The 10,730-nt window shown below is 44.2% G+C and overlaps 1 long non-coding RNA gene across 1 annotated transcript; it reads right to left on the minus strand.

The window, feature by feature from the left end:
* Positions 1 to 7,297: 7,297 nt before the first annotated feature.
* Positions 7,298 to 9,093, minus strand: LOC119363563. The gene is made up of 3 exons (XR_005174057.1): positions 8,718 to 9,093; positions 8,471 to 8,619; positions 7,298 to 7,380 (listed from the first exon to the last, which is right to left on the minus strand). It is a non-coding gene; the product is annotated as an uncharacterized LOC119363563 (long non-coding RNA).
* Between the last annotated feature and the right edge of the window lie 1,637 nt (positions 9,094 to 10,730).

The raw sequence follows: 10,730 nt of genomic DNA on the forward strand, positions 1-10,730 counted from the left end.
GGAGCGCCGGCCTTGGGGCGTTACAACACTCCACCACTACGAGAGGATCTCGTCCCGAGATCTAGGATGGCACCGGAGAGAAACGTAAGAGGAAGAGAAGAGGTAAACTATGTTGCTTCTTCGACAAATGAGTGAAACCAAAGAACTTTGAGAGGTTGAAAAGTGGAGAGAAAGAACACAACGGAGTTGAACACAATCGATAGCACTGCGGTAGAAAATAGAAACAAGGAACACCATGTGTACCTTGGAGGTTGCAAAGCTATGAATGAAGAGTACAATGGACAAGAAAGAATTGAGACCACTCTGGTTGAAACGAGATAAACAAGGAACAAGAAATATCAAATTCGGACAGCACTCCAGTTAAAATTGGAAGGAATAGAATATGAACTTGGCAAAATGAAAGCACTTGGATGAGACTCCGGTTAAAAGAGGAATGATAGACACAACACTCCGGTTAAATGAATAAGCAATAAAAGAACACGATCCTCACAATCCGAGATGATGAGTGAAGGGAGCAACGTCACCATGCCTCCGGAAGAACGAAAAGAAGATAGATCATTGGGATAAAAGAACGGAGAAGAAAATGCCAACTTCTGCCACAAATGAGCTTGGAAAACACCCTTCCAAGAAGGTTACAACAGGGTTGTTGGAAAATCCACAACGAAACGAATAGGCTTGTAGTGGGCTTATGAAAAACATCTCAAGACTATGAGGTGACATTCTGCCACTAACGAAAACAATTGCTTGCTTTGAGATCAACGAAGAGATGAAAACTTCTTCCACCAAGAGGATAAAGAGCAAGCTTGGGTCATGCATAATCACCACAAATAGCAACAACCCTTAAGGAAAGGCTTTAGGTGAAGTCTGACACAAGATAACTCCAACGAAGAAGTTGATTGGTCAAAAAGATCTCTTGAACAAAGAGAAAATGATGGATTTAAATATCTCATTCCGGACAACCTGTGAATCATGAAACACGAGGAGAAATTGCCAAGAGTGACATAACACCATCTCAAGAGATAAGGTAGAAAGAATTGCACTTGGGAATGCAAGAAGAAGAATACTTGAGCTCCTCAAAACAAAACATGTGTTGAACACCATGTTTATTTTAGAGTATAGCTTGGCGGGTCATAACTTCGAGAGAAATCTTGAAGAACAATTGAAGAATGAAGAGAATCCTTGACAAACCACCATGTAGAGCCTCCATGAAGAACTCCGGTAATAAAAAGGATGATAGAAAGAAAGGGAAGTTGAAAACACAAGGTGAAGCCTTGCAATGATTTAGATGGAGCTTCGCGACGATAATGCGGAAAATTTGGAACTCCGGAAAAGAAAAGATGAAGCATCTCGAACCGAGAAATGTGACATGATGAATAACTCTGGAAAGAAGAAACAAGATCACTTGGATGAAACAATAATAAGAATTACGTTATGCGTATCCTTCACCAATTTAAATTGATGACAAGCAACAGATTTGTCATACTACTTATTCTTCTTGAGGGATTAAGGATAGAGATAGCGCAAACTTGAGAAGGTATTGGTGGAACCACCGGTGGGATTTGAAAACAATGAATGAATTGATAGCAAGGAAGAGGAATCTCGAACGAACCACCGTAAGAATTAAAAATGAAAGTAGCAAAGGCATAATTCAACGGGAAGAATTGGAAAACGAATTAAGATACTTGAGGAATTTAGATACATGGGAACAAAGAGAACATGAACTGATTAGAGGATATTTGAACGATTCACTGGTAAGATTTGGAGAACGGTAGCTACACGCTGAGAATGAAGAATTATGACATGATGGCCTTCGTAGGAATAAAATGGAAAGAACTCACGTAATGCTTCGGATGGGTGAAAAGAATTGTCACAACCAAAACAATTATGAGGATAGCATCAAGCTTGAACTACGAATATTCAAGAGAATGGACCAAGATTTAGAGGAAAAACTCTTCTTCGGTCTTCAAATGACGAAGGAAAACACCACAAAAATTACTGAGATACTCCGGTAGAATGGAAAGGAAAGAGGTTGAGCCAACAATGAAATGATTTGAAAGCGATCTTGGAGAAGGCATGTGACTGATGAAATTCATTCTTACGTCACACTTGAAAATAATTTAAGAATAACTCCGGAAGAATTAGAAGAGTCAGGTAAGATCCTGGGAAAAGACCTGTGGGTTAGGGCGCACTCAAAAGATACACCATTGAACGATTGATTGACACGGGTGATTGCACCGGTTGAATTAAATAACTTGAATGAGATAACAATCTCCAAATAGCTTGAACAGATTAAGAATGGAAACACAAGTCTTCCGAGATATCTTCAACACTCCGGATATGAACTGGGAGAGGTGAATAAATAAGGGAGCCTTGGATAAGAAATTCACATGGGAAGATATGTGAAACAAAAGGAAGAGATATGATCAACACCGAAGCTTGAAATTAATCCATCGGAGAAGAAAAGAGAACGAAGAATAATAAACTTGAAGCTCCGTTAGTATCTTCCTGAGAATCACCGGATAAGAACATTGACGGGAAAAGAATGGAGAATCTTCCCATCCATAAGATGGATACTTGATTAAAATATTTGAGTCCTTGAAGAAAAAGGGTGGGAGGGCGGGAAAACAAAGGCAACTTGGGGAAGATGGAACAAACACCGTTGAAAAAAAACTTAGAATTGATCTTGCGGATGTTGAAAATGAACGGATCCACTTGAAGAGAAGCACACCGGTTGGAAAGAATTGACATGACAATCTCGATGATCAAAAGGATTAGCACTCCCATAGAAATATGAGAACACCGCTTGAAAGGTATGGAATCAACACTTGACATTGAAGCAACTCAAATACCGCAACTCAAAACAAAATAAAGGATTGGCTTGCAGAAATAAGCCGGAACAAATACATATGATAGAGATTTACCCAATCCCATATCATGCATCTATCGAAAAGATATTCTAGGGGCTACTTGAATTCCCACCTATAAACTCCTGAAACTTTCTGGTTATGCAATCTGGTGTTGGGGATACAGGGGAAGCAATATATATCTCACCCAAAACTAACAATCCCTACATCCAAGTTGTATCCATCCGTCAACACATAACCAATAAACCTTCGGAAATCGTGTACCTCAACCTTCAAAAAGCATCCCTTATACGAGCTATGGCAATACTCCCGAACTCCCGCCCCAGTACTAGGTGGCGTCGAGGTTATCTCACCAACAACTGCATAAAAGAGATTTTCGATGTCGGCAAAACTCAGGTATTCCAGAACTGCAACGATAAAATTATGACGACAACACCTCGGAGCTCAACTCCCCGGGTCACTGCCACATAAAAGACAGGAGGCACCAAGAACAATGTTCTCGTCACAAAACCATCAAAACGATTCCAAGATACCCGCGTGATCCCTAAATTTTTTTTAGTGAAATTTGAGGAGAGGAAAGTCAAAACATCTACGTCAGGAGACCTCACCAGAGCGACGAAGGGACTGAGGAGTAAAAAGAATCCTACTCACCGATATATATAATCCTAAGACTCAAAAATAGTTTTCTTCTAGACTCAACAACGGCCAACAATCAAGGGGGCAACTATTGTCGGTCGAGGCTCTGATACCAACTTGTCACGCCCAATATGTGACCCTATCCAAAAGGAACTCAAAGGTCCCACCAAGGATAGACCCGCATATTAAAACGCTTTTGCAAGATGGATATCATTACATCAACATTACATAATAGATAGGGATACATACAAAAGGCATATAACGCCACACGAATACAACATCACAATACATAAGAGCATCATCCGACTACGGATGAAACACAAACAGAAACTCAAACGACATCCACCCTGCTAGCCCAGGCTGCCGACCTGGAACCTATCCCCTGATCAAAGAAGGAGCATAAGAACTCCAAAACAAGCAAACATCGCTCTCGCGTCATGATCATCGCATAACCTGTACCTGCAACTGTTGTTGTAGTAATCTGTGAGCCACGAGGACTGGTCAACGCGCTCGAAGACCGGAGCGAAGCAGGCAGGGGCTTGGCGCAGCGGCTTCAGACGAAGCAAGGTGCGGCAGCGGTCGCTCGAACCGGACGAAGCAGAGGCGAGGTTGGGCATGGCGGCGCGGGCTTGGCGAGGCGGCGGAGCCGAGGGCCTTGGGCGACGGCGGCGGACTTGGCGGGGCGATGGAGGTGGCAGGACTGCAGCGCCACGGCGGATCCGGGGCATCGGTGCTCCTACGAACAGCAGCGACGGGCGGAGCACCTCCTGTGCACTTGAAGAAAGAGAGGGAGAGGGATTTTTCAGAGAGGATGGAGCAGAACGGAAAATAAGAAAGAAGAGGGAAGGCGAGGGCGATGGCCACGCGACCTGGGGCCTGATGATGCTCGCCGGCGGTGCGGGAACCGAAGGGCGCCGGCGCAACGTTGATCTAGGGGAGGCAGGAGCAAGGCAAGCCGGCTGCTTGGCCTTGGGACGGCGGATCGGCGCGGCCCACTGGCGCTGAAGGTGCGCATGAGCGAGGCCGTCATCCTCCTGCATCAAAGCAGAGGATGCAGGGGAAGCAGAGGCCGGCAGCGAGGGATGCGGGGTCACGAGGCGACGTCGCTCGGGCAGACGGGAGGAGCGGGCGACGGGGCTGGTCCTGCTGGCTGGCGAAGAAGGCAGGGAGGAGGCGACCATGGATCGAGAGGAGAAGGTGGGCGATGGGATCTAGAGGCTGTAGGTGGCGAGCGATGGTTGGGGAGGGATGGATCCCAAGGGGGATTTGGAAGGTGGCGGCGGGTGATGGGACAAGGGAGCTAGATTTTAGGGTTGGACTAGGGGTGGACTATATATAGTGAAATGAGGGGAATTTTGGGACATCCGATTAAAATCAGACGGTCGAGAATAAAATGCTTCGGGAGTCCAAACAAATAAACAAAGATATTTTAGGGACGTTTGGGGATGAACCGGATCCAACGGTGGTGACTGAGCAGGTCGGGTTCGGGGTAGTTTTCGGACGCGCGAGAGGGGGTCTGCACTGTGCAAAGAGGGGTCAAACGGTCGGGCAACAAAAGAATGGTTGGTTTAAGAAAGGTCAACGGACGCAACGGAGAGAAGCGAGAAGCGGCAACTACGAGCGGATGCAAGTTTTAAGAAAAGAAAGCAGATGCAAAGCGCATGATGCCAGGATGAAATGCAACAACAACATCAATAAACACACGACGGTCACGCAAAACATGGAAGGCATCTGGAGCGCCGGTCTTGAAGCGTTACAGTACACCAGTAAGAATACAGGAAAGCTATAAATGAGTCAGTAGAATACAAAGAATGTAGGATACCATACATTCTTTCTTCTTGCAAGAACCCTTCACTTTGCGAGCACGTTGTTCAGTTGCCTTCATCTCTTCTTCAGTTGCTATGTGCTCGAGAAAAAGCAAGGTGGCAAGCTTCATTAAAGCATTCAGGTTAACAATAAACCCGGTCATCGTGTAATATTGAAAGAATAAATGGCAGATTCATGTGCCTTAGGCTGGTCATAGTGGGGAGTAACTTAGAGTAGTAACATGCATACGTTACTACTCTATGTTACTATCCTTATAGTGGGAAGTGTCATATGTGTAGTAACATAACATGTTCATTTATTGTCTTGTAGACTCATTTGCATTGGAAAGCACCATGTGATGGTAACATATTAGGTTACTCTATTTGCCTCTCTCCTCATTAACTACTTGCCACATCAATATTTTTGCTTATGTGGCATCTATGTTACTACCTATGTTACTCGCACTATGACCAGCCTTAGGAGTTATGTGCAAGAGAATAATTTAGTACCTTAATCAGACTTGACAAACACTGAAATCACTCAGGATAAACACCTATTGGTCCCTCACATGCTCTTCTCGGTCATTATCTTGTTTTATGCGCAAGATTCCTTGGGCCTAAAAATGCAAAACTTAAATCAGAAAATTGATTCAGGCATTACAGGTATACATAAGGACCAAAGTATGGTGTCTAACCTTGCCGCCTCCCTAAGCACACAACCTGTCCTGCATAAGCAGTTGAAATAAAAACTCAAAGGCTTAGTCACCATTAAATATTAGATTCAGGAATCCAGTTAATTCATGTGCATACTGTATATCGCTATAATTAGATTCATATATGATGCATAGTGAATAACACTGACTACCATCGGTATTGCCGCTAGAGTTTAGTCAAGACTCCTATCAGATAGTTAACCTGAAAATAATGTTCTTCTTTTTCAGGCTTTCCCCCACACACACATCCAATTCTGGATGATTCATTTTAATTATTTTTCGTGCTTTATCCGTTATATATACTAAAAAGAGGAAAACTGGAGAAGTCATTTCTCCAGCAGTCAGGATCTCAAGTTCTTTTTATTTGTCGCAGCCGGGATCTTAGGTTAGGCAGTACTTCCGTACCATCCAATTGGCTCGCTCGGCTTGAATAATCCATATGTATTCATACAAAGGTTTTGCTATATACTGTTCGGCTAAAAATACTGACTGGTTTTGTTCATACAGGTTTTTTTTCGTTCATACATGGTTAAGAAAAAAAGTGACATATGTGGCTAATCATATCCTTGGTATTTGACCAACATAAAACAATAGAAAGACACAAGTAAGCAAAGACATTATTCAAGATGTAAACTCATGCCTGGAAAAGCTAGTGTTGCAATTATGGAAAATAAAAACAATATTTGTGGCATCATAAAACTGGAGTGGACTTATGTTCACCTGTGTCAAACATTTAAAAGAAACAAAACATCACTGCATGCCAATGAACACCACTGCTTGATAAACTAACATATTAGCAGTACAATACTACAATTCAGTATATTTTGTGGTTTCTGACAGAAACAGGAATTAAAATAAATCAAAAGAGAGACTAATCTTTCACGTGAGAAAAACCCCCTGTATTTATAGCTTTCAGGTATGAAGTAACAAATAGGACAACTATGAACCGAAGATACACATCAATACTTCTCTAGGTTATCTCACCATAAAGCAATAGAATTGCAAGAATATCTCCTTTTAAAGTGCTTAGTTGTTTAGCTTCAACAAACTGATGAAGATTATGACCCTTCATGAGAAGTACAATACCTCTGATGCACAATCAACCCTAGCCATCAATATTCTCCCAGGATGTGCAGCATCTGGATCATTGAAAAGTCTCACAGCCGTCTCATAATGGGGCTGCACACAAGGAAGAAATCAAGATTAGCAAGAGTGGCTTTTCAAGATTATGAGAAGATTCTCAAGATTAGCAAACATAACCAAGTAAAAAAAAGTTAAACTAATCAGTCCACTTCCATGCATGGACCAAACAATCCCCTGACCATACATGCACCCACCATTGAAGCCATTCATTTTCCAGGGCTAATAAACAAGCAGTTGTACAGTTCAAAGTAGAGAGTCAAACATGTAGTATAAGCCAATCTAATAAGCCGTCAGGCATACAGTTCAAAGCAAAAAAGCAAACACATATAAACAATCACCCATTTCCAATCCTCTAGTGCTTACTCTCGTTCTAAAGTCAAATTAATTCGGATTGGAATCTCAGGCTGTCCTTCTCTTCTCCTTTCGTTCCAAGAGCAGCAAATGAATCTAATTATAAGAGTTAACAACAGGCATTGCAGACTTGAAGTAAACAATGAGGATAAACATAGCAGCTGCTGCTGCAGAGCACAGGTGGTGGACAGAGATATCATATCCCTGTGGAACATTGCTGCTTCTGGAAGAATTCTCCAGGATCAGATATGTTTCTTGGGAGGAAGAAAAATGGTGCCCCTGGCAGGATTATTCTGAAGCAAGCGAGCACGTGGCAGGAGCTCCAGATCTCACCACCACCTCGACCATGCCTTATCAAGAAAAAAGGATACGGGCAAAGTTGCACCGATCTACTCGTACGTACTTCAGCAGCTTCCGTAGATTCTTTCGTGAGTAGTAATATGCTTGCAAAGCTACTGTGCAAAACCCGAATGCCGAGCTACTACAATTGTTTGGACAAATTATGCTTGTAAGATGCCTATGTGTCGTGACATGTAAAGCACCCCTGATGGTTAGTTTATAGTAAATGAGTTTATATGTAATATTATCAGTATTACCCATATGCCTACACATAACATGCTACAATTGCCAAACAGGGCCACATTAAACAAATTGCTTATAGAGAAAAAACTTGTGTAAATATGCAGTCTGACTACACATGTACTACAACTATGTATCACATCTACTCTTTAGTCTTATGATGAGTATCATCAATTAAATCTCATGATACCTTTTGCAACTAACGAAGTAAATTGGTGAAGATTAAAATAATATAAAATACATATGACAGCCCCATTGGCATTCCTCATGAATTGTTTACATAGCTGATACAATGCAACATGGCTGATACAAAACATACAGAAGTTAGCATGCATACCAACATTCCAGTATCTTATGGCACTAGCAGAAGGAGGCTCACCTCAGCACGATGCCCTCGTCAGGTAGAGCAGCGACACGAGCGGCTCCGCTTGGCCGGCGGGAAGGAGAAGGGCCAGGTCGGGGCAGATGGGCGACGGATCCGGGAGCACAGCAGGGACCATGGCGTCGTCCTCGCCGCTGGCCTCCTTCCTACAGAGACGAGACCATGGTGAGAGAGGGACATAAAGAGAGAGGAGAAACCCGTGAAAGAAGGGGGAAGAGGAGAGGGATCTGGTGCAGTGCCTCACCATGGCGGCTCGGTCCCCGTGCTAGGGTTTGGGGTGTCTCCGTCAACGGCTGCAGCTGGGTCGGACCCCCCTCCATGGCCGACCTCGAGGACGGTGGCGGCTCAGGTCGATGACGGCGCGTCGATGTCACCGTGGATCTGGGCGCCGCATCACCGCGTCCTCCTCGTGCTCCAGGAGCGGGCAGTAGTTCCCTTCTCACCCTTGCGCACGATCGTGCGGTGCGGCGGCGGCCGGCTGGGCGAGAAGACGACGGCGGCATGGGGCTGGACCTGGACGGCGGCGGGGCTGGGAGGCGCAGATGAGGTTCTAGGGTTTGGAGGGAGAGAGAGAGGCGAGGCGGGAGGAGCTAGCCGCGGGGGAGGGGCGAGTGCGGGAGGGAGGCGGCGGCTAGGGTTCTAGCACGGGAGCTGCTGCTTTTATATGCTTATGTGGTGAAATGACAAAAATGCCCTGGTGGGGGCATGGATATTACAATCTGTTGCAATTGGAATTTTATCCGACGACCGAGGTAGATCGGGTAAATATCCAACGACCCATAACGATTTGGATCGAGATCCGACGACCTGTGTCGCGAGGAGATTTCTATCCGACGGTCCAGAATCCAAACGCACGGGAGAGCTCAATTTTGCTTCGGACTCTAACAAGGGGATACCATCGATATTTCACCTGCAGGGTAATGAGATACTGTAAAGCCATCCTCTTTCATCTGTTTGTCAACGGCAGCATAGTGTGCTATAAAATCAAGAAAATAAAGTACTCTTTTGAGTTGGTGGGAGAAAAAAGAAAGATTTTATTTCTAAAACTAGTAAGTGTGCACGTGCAACGCACGTATCATAATTTATAGAAAACATCTATTTTAAATGTAATTTCTCTTTTAACGAGTTATTTTCACCGAGGTATTTAAATGTGTCTTATACTCAACGATATGATCGCGCGTTGTGATCGTGCGTGTAACATACAATCCGTGAGATTTGTATTGTTTCCATCATTTTCCAAATCTCATTTTCTTATTATCATCACTCAATCCCGAGTCCACAAAAGTGACAGCTAGTTTTGTTCTAAAATCTATCATATGAACCTAGAAAGTAGTAACCATGGTTAGTTTCAAAACAATGATACAACATAGAATAAGTATAATGATACAAAAATATACGGATGCAGGAGTGTTAGAAAAAATATCTCCACTGAAGTGCTCCATAAAATTTAACATCCATAGACCACAAGATGACCTTTATGATTATGGAACTTAAATATATTCAACAAATTGTTGTATCAACTTTTATATAGATTATTTAATAGAAACAAATTTTTATAGAGATTCATATAATGAACTTTTAAAATCATCAAATAAAAATTATTGTAACAAGGCCGGATGATAAAACAATATCGCACGCATGCAGGCAAATCGGATAAAAAAGAATGGATCTTTTTAGAAGATAAAAAAAAATGATTTAAACAAAGTCGCAGTCACTCACAATCTTTTTTTTTTGAAATAAACTCACAATATCTCTCCGGTCACTGCCTAATACGTTAGTTAGTAGGAGTACTAAATGATTATTAAAAAAAGTTAGTTATCCTCCCCACCGCCCCCTCGGTCCCTCACATATCTCTTCCCGTTCCCCATTCTCCCATGGTGGCCAAATCCCTCACCCCACAGCCGGCGCCCTTCGTCACGAACGCCGGCGCTCCCTGGTCCAGCCGCCGCTCCCCTCCGTCACCACCGCGGGTGCTCCCTGTCAGGCCGAGGCTCCCCTTCCCAGCCGCTGCTCTTCCTCCCCTTCATGTCGAATCGGTCGCGGAAGTGGCCGAGGAGGCCCTCGAGCTCGGCATGCTCGCGCCAGCGCTAGGCGCCAGCGGAGGCATACGCGGAGGCGTGGCACTCGCACGCGCCTTCTCTACCCCGCTCCTTCTCCGAATCCGGTTGCCGAAGTGCTCGAGGAGCCGCTCGAGCTCGGCATGCTCGCGTGCGACGCCGGGCTTCTCGCTCCTCCTGATGCCGTCGCCATCGCCGTC

This window comes from Triticum dicoccoides, chromosome 2B (genome assembly GCF_002162155.2).
Source record: "Triticum dicoccoides isolate Atlit2015 ecotype Zavitan chromosome 2B, WEW_v2.0, whole genome shotgun sequence".
NCBI classification, from domain to species: Eukaryota; Viridiplantae; Streptophyta; class Magnoliopsida; order Poales; family Poaceae; genus Triticum; species Triticum dicoccoides.